Here is a 6,485-nt window from a genome sequence, read left to right on the forward strand (position 1 = left end):
TTCTACCATAGTCGTCAACTTCTTCTTTCAGTTACTTGAAGTTCTTCTTCCAGTTGATGGGCTGGGAAATTCTATATGTTGTTGATTTTGCTATCAATTTTCTTGTTATGTCATCGGTAACTATGAAATTGTTGTCAGTAATAATGATGACTAGCCTGACTATAGTATTTTAACGATGCATATTAACCATTCGGAGGATAGGATTGCACATCTCTAAGGTTAAAGGCCTCTAAAACCTTTTTATGGCTGAACATTTTGGATGCATGATACTTTGTGTAAGTATATGAAACTACAGGTATAGCTTGAATTTTTGATGTAATCATGTAAAGTTTTGTGAGCAGATTTCTGGTTGTTGGTAATATTGAAAGCAGCTTAACCTTAAGTGGCGGATTCTACTTTAGAAAAAAATACGTTTATCCTCATTTAAGGAAGTAATTGTAATGGATTGTAATAGTCTATTGTTAGCAATGTCCATTGACTATTACAATTAACCTACACAAAACAGAATAAGAATCAACAACAGAAGTATTTTTGGCCACTTATAACAGTAAATAAAGTTAAGATAATTGACTGAAGTATAATTTAGGACTGATTTGGTGAATTAATGAGTTTAATTTTAACCAGACGATAACAAACTATCAATGATCACGGTTAAAAAGCAGGTGGTGGATTACATCTGTGACACTGACTTATATTTCATCGAGTAAAAGTGTAAAAATAACTGAATTTATTGACTGTACTACATCTTGGACTAGCAAAATTAACTACATCATAAATTTTGTCATTGCATCCATTATAATGTTATCACCTAATGATGAAATCTCGATCTAGCTACTTGTTTGTTTTGAACTTGGCCATCTGTCTTAAAATGTTTTCACCTAATGATGAAATGTCTATTAGTAATTGTAATGAATTGTAATAGTCTATTGTTAGCAATTTCCATTGACTATTACAATGAACCTATACAAAACAGAATTAGAATCAACAACGGAAGTATTTTGGGCCACTTAGAACAGTAAATAAAGTTAAGATAATTGACTGAAGTATAATTTAGGACTGATTTGGTGAATTAATGAGTTTAATTTTAAACAGACGATAACAAACTATCAATTGTCACGGTTAAAAGGCAGGTGGTGAATAACATCTGTGACACTGACATATATGTGACCAGCCACGACATATCCAGGCTTATGGAGGTAGAACGTCATTGTGAGAAAAACGCCGTTAACTATATGTGAATAGCCATTTCCAGTCTTAGGAGGGTACATTGTCTAAAATTTGATTTTTGTATATTTATCTAGAATATTCCGAAACAAAACTCTCTGTCATGTTATTATGACATATTTGTTGTAATAGCAACGAAACGAGACATTTCGAATACCGGTATGAAAATGAGACTGTTCTATGACGACTTTTACTTATCGAAGGCACTAATTTATAAAACACAAAATTATTGTATTTATTGGCTCTTAGTGATGTTTAATAGCGTTTTTGAATAAAATTTCAAAGACTTAAATTTACTGCAATGCAAACAATTCTTATCTCTATTTTAGAACATGTAATTTAAACTTGTTGAAATAAAATTAGTTTAAAATTTGTCAAAGTAAGCTTTAAGAATTCCTTTTTTTAATTTAGATTTATTATGCATGTCTCTAAACATAGTATGCGACGCGTAACAGTTTATAAGTAAGTGTTCTCATATATTAATTTGATACGGTGCATTTATTATAAATATATTTCAGACTTCATTTATGAAAGAAAATATATACAGCAGAGCATTATTTGTTTGTTTGTAGCTCTATTTTAGAACATGTAATTTAAACTTGTTGAAATAAAATTAGTTTAAAATTTGTCAAAGTAAGCTTTAAGAATTCTTTTTTTTTAATTTAAATTTATTATGCAAAAGATGTCTTTATACATAGTATGCGACGCGTAACAGTTTATAAGTAGGTGTTCTCTTATATGCATTTGATACGGTACATTTATTATGGATATATTTCAGACTTCATTTATGAAAGGAAATCTATAGAGCAGAAATTTGATTTTTTTTTGTATCAGTTTAAAATGTAGATTCAAATATTTTTCACTTCAAACGTTAAAGTAAAACTTCTTAAAAACTTATGTATGATGTATATTTCGGCGTCCGCAAAAGAGAAGCAAGGGAAAGTGTTTATCTCTTCTTCACAAATACGTATTTCATTGAATCTCGATATTTATCATGTTTATAATTTTTCTAACAATGACATTCTACCTCCATAAGCCTGCAAATGTCATGGCGGGTCACATATTTCATCGAGTAAAAGTGTTGAAAGAACTGTAATTTATTGACTGTACCACATCTTGGACTAGAAAAATTAACTACATCATCAATTTTGTCATTGCATCCATAGTGAATGGCTGTTCCCAACTCTCTTATTCAAAAGTCTTCTCTATGTAGACGATATGATGAATTCAATATAAGGTCATTTGTTTTCTCTATGATCCGCACGTTCATTGAAACAAATGAATGACCAGGCTGATTAAAATGCTTACCTGTTGGTGACCTTCTGCTGTTGTTTTTTTCTATGGTCGGGTTGTTGTCTCTTTGACACATTCCCCATTTCATTCTCAATTTTATTATAGATTAATTGACTGTTATTGGGATCATTACCATTAGATCGATGGTTATTAATTCAAAAAATGAGTCTTTGTAGAGTTTCCTCGATGTATATAGCTCATACAAAATCATACACACTATTTGAAGCAGAACAATTTAAATCCTCATAACTATGTGAATTTTACCTTGCAATGGTCAACTTTCTTTGAAAGTGGGTATTACATATAAGTACATCACATGGTCTAAAACATTTATGGTTACATTAAGAAAAAGAGCAACAGTGTAAGCTATTATTGTAATCTTAGATATCTGAAAGTTACAGAATACTGTACCAAGTATAAAAAAACTTCTCTGAATTTGTATAGTATAATGAGGAATCAGAAGACTGTACATCATGTGTCATTTTCATTACATCCTTTAAGATAATCGTAGGGAGACCTGATAAAAAGGTTGTTTTGTGTCCTTGACAACATCAAATTGACAGCTTTGTATCCTGAGCGACGTGTTATTCGGTATGATAATATGTATGTCAATTTACCTGTGTTGTGTGCAATATCTAATGGAATCATTGTGTTTCAATAACACAGTATTTATGGAAATAATAATAGTTTCGACACAGAAAAATTAAAGTCAGATTACATGTAGTATATTTAGCTATTCTACATGTTCTACAGAATTTGGTAAAATGTTGCATACAACATTGACTGGTTGATCTATCACTAAAAATCGAACAGTTTGATATGAATATGAATGATTGATTTAAAAAAAAGTGAACATTTGTTGAGAAAGCATATAAACTCGACAAAAATATTCCTGACGTCATAAAATCTTCAAATATTCAATTTCAGATTCATTGACTAATTATAATTCCCTGACGTTTATACAAACATTTCCGTTTGAATGATAATAAATCATAATGTTGGCACCTGTCCTGAAATGTCTATTGAGCTACGTGTTTCTTTGGAACTTGGCAATCCGTCTTATAATGTTGTCACCTAATGTTGAAATGTCCATTGAGCTACTTGTTTGTTTGGAACTTGGCAATCCCTCTTATAATATTGTCACCTAATGATGAATTCTCTATTGAGCTACTTGTTTGTTTGGAACTTGGCAATCCGTCTTATAATATTGTCACCTAATGATGAAATCTCTATTGAGCTACTTGTTTGTTTGGAACTTGGCAATCCGTCTTAAAATGTTGTCACCTAATGATGAAATCTCTATTGAGCTACTTGTTTGTTTGGAACTTGGCAATCCGTCTTATAATATTATCACCTAATGACTAAATCTCTATTGAGCTACTTGTCTGTTTTGAACTTGGCAATCCCTCTTATAATGTTGTCACCTAATGATGAAATCTCTATTGAGCTACTTGTTTGTTTGGAACTTGGCAATCCGTCTTAAAATGTTGTCACCTAATGATGAAATGTCTATTGAGCTACTTGTTTATTTTGAACTTGGCAATCCGTCTTAAAATGTTGTCACCTAATGATGATATGTCTATTGAGCTACTTGTTTGTTTTGAACTTGGCAATCCGTCTTATAATGTTGTCACCTAATGATGAAATCTCTTTTGGGCTACTTGTTTGTTTTGAACTTGGCAATCCGTCTTATAATGTTGTCACCTAATGATGAAATCTCTATTGAGCTACTTGTTTGTTTTGAACTTGTCAATTCGTCTTATAATGTTGTCACCTAATGATGAAATGTCTATTGAGCTACTTGTTTATTTTGAACATGGCAATCCGTCTTATAATGTTGTCACCTAATGATGAAATGTCTATTGAGCTACTTGTTTGTTTTGAACTTGGCCATCCGTCTTATAATGTTGTCACCTAATGATGAAATCTCTATTGAGCTACTTGTTTGTTTTGAACTTGGCCATCCGTCTTATAATGCTGACACCTAATGATGAAATCTCTATTGAGGTACTTGTTTGTTTTGAACTTGGCCATCCGTCTTATAATGCTGACACCTAATGATGAAATCTCTATTGAGCTACTTGTTTGTTTTGAACTTGGCCATCCGTCTTATAATGTTGTCACCTAATGATGAAATGTCTATTGAGCTACTTGATTGTTTTGAACTTGACAATCTGTTATCAACATCTTCAATCGTCTCCATGTATCAATTAAATCTTCTTTCTTGGTCTCTTGAAAACGGTCCATTTCCATCCAACCAAAACTGTATCTTGTTCCAGCAGAAATGAATGTCTCTAACCGTAGTTCAACAAAAAGCACGGTAACAGTTGTATTTGCATAAGATATATCTAAATAAGTAAGCTTATTATTTTTTCGGAACTATAAATAGAAAGCGTAAAGTATTAACTATTGTGAAACTGATATCAAATTTTGTTAATGAAGCTGGTAACATAACGTAACTGCCACCAGAACTTTTAAAATTAGAGTCTGAGGTCATTGAATTTTCTATGAAGAAGTTGACAAAATTATATGAATAATCTAAAGATTGTAATCGCAAAGCTTTTCTAAAAAAAGAGTCAATTTCTCCGTGATTTTTTATATGAGCTAGTAAAAGCCTGTTTTCTTTCAATGAAAGATGTTTTAGGCACTCTGGGTAATCAAAGGAAAATAAAGAGCCATGTGTGTAATCAACTATTCTATTCTGGGATAAATCTAGATTTTCTATGCAAATTGTTTTCAGGTTTTTCATTATATCGGATGTTATTGTCAGAGCAAACGGAAGGTCGTCACTATCAATGATTAGGTCGCTGACATGGCCTAAGTTGATCGTGGTCATATTTCTATAACGGTATGGATGCAAAAGAAGTAAGGCACGCGATAGGTGCATAAATGTTCCAAACAAATCTAGTACACATAGATGTGGAAACGGACCCAAAGCGTCATATTCTGTTTTAACAAAGTTTAATCGACAATTTCTGAGATAAAGCTCTTCTACAGACGATGAAAACTTCAGGAATGTTTCATTTGATAGACGCACTAAATAAATAGTTTGAAAGTATAACTTTCGAAGTTTCTTCATTTGACTGAATCCGCTTCCGAAGATTGGCACAGGCATCATATTAATCCCTAAGAAAGTTAATTATCTCAAAACATGGAACGCATAATCGGGATAGTCGAATTCCTTATCATAATTCTGAGGTTGAGGCATATTACTTCTGATATCCAATTTCGTTAAGTGTTGTATATGTATAAGATAGATCAAGCAGATTATGAGACATATCAAGCACGACAAGATTGTGTAATCCCTGCAATGACTCCTTATATAAATGTTTCAGCTTATTTTTTCTCACATTAAGTTCGTGTAAATGTATATAAGTAATCAGCGAACTGTTTTCAATACTCCTTAAATAATTTGAAGATACATCCGAATGGTTAACTTATATCCCGGGGGTAAATCTTGAGGAACAGACTGTAGTCCTCTGTTTTTACAATCAGCTATTTTACCTCCAAGTTTTCCGTTAAATACATATTTGATATCACAGTCTGATGATCGAGAGATTACATCACACTGAACTACAGTACAAAGTACTGCATAAATAATAATCCTCACCATTTTGTGACATGGATATCAAAAACTTTCACATGGTTTCTAACAATTGCTTTGCAAGTCAACACCACTTTATGTAGGACACAAAGGTAAAAAAATGGAATTTAATCATCTCAAATTGTTATCAATTTAAAGGACAACTGTATTTATTTTTTTTACTTTATGTAAGATAGTATATTGATTCTAAACATGAAGAGACTTCCTGTATGTTCTTGGTAACAAATTTATTAACCGTTTACTCTATCAAATGACAAAATATTTGAAATTTCTATGGGGAAATAGCCGTGTAATTTTTAATGGGGACATGCATGCTAATATAGTATTCTGATTCTTAATTTTGCAGAAAAACTATGAAATTTCA

The sequence above is a fragment of the Mytilus edulis genome, chromosome 7 (assembly GCF_963676685.1).
Source record: "Mytilus edulis chromosome 7, xbMytEdul2.2, whole genome shotgun sequence".
Lineage (NCBI taxonomy): Eukaryota > Metazoa > Mollusca > Bivalvia > Mytilida > Mytilidae > Mytilus > Mytilus edulis.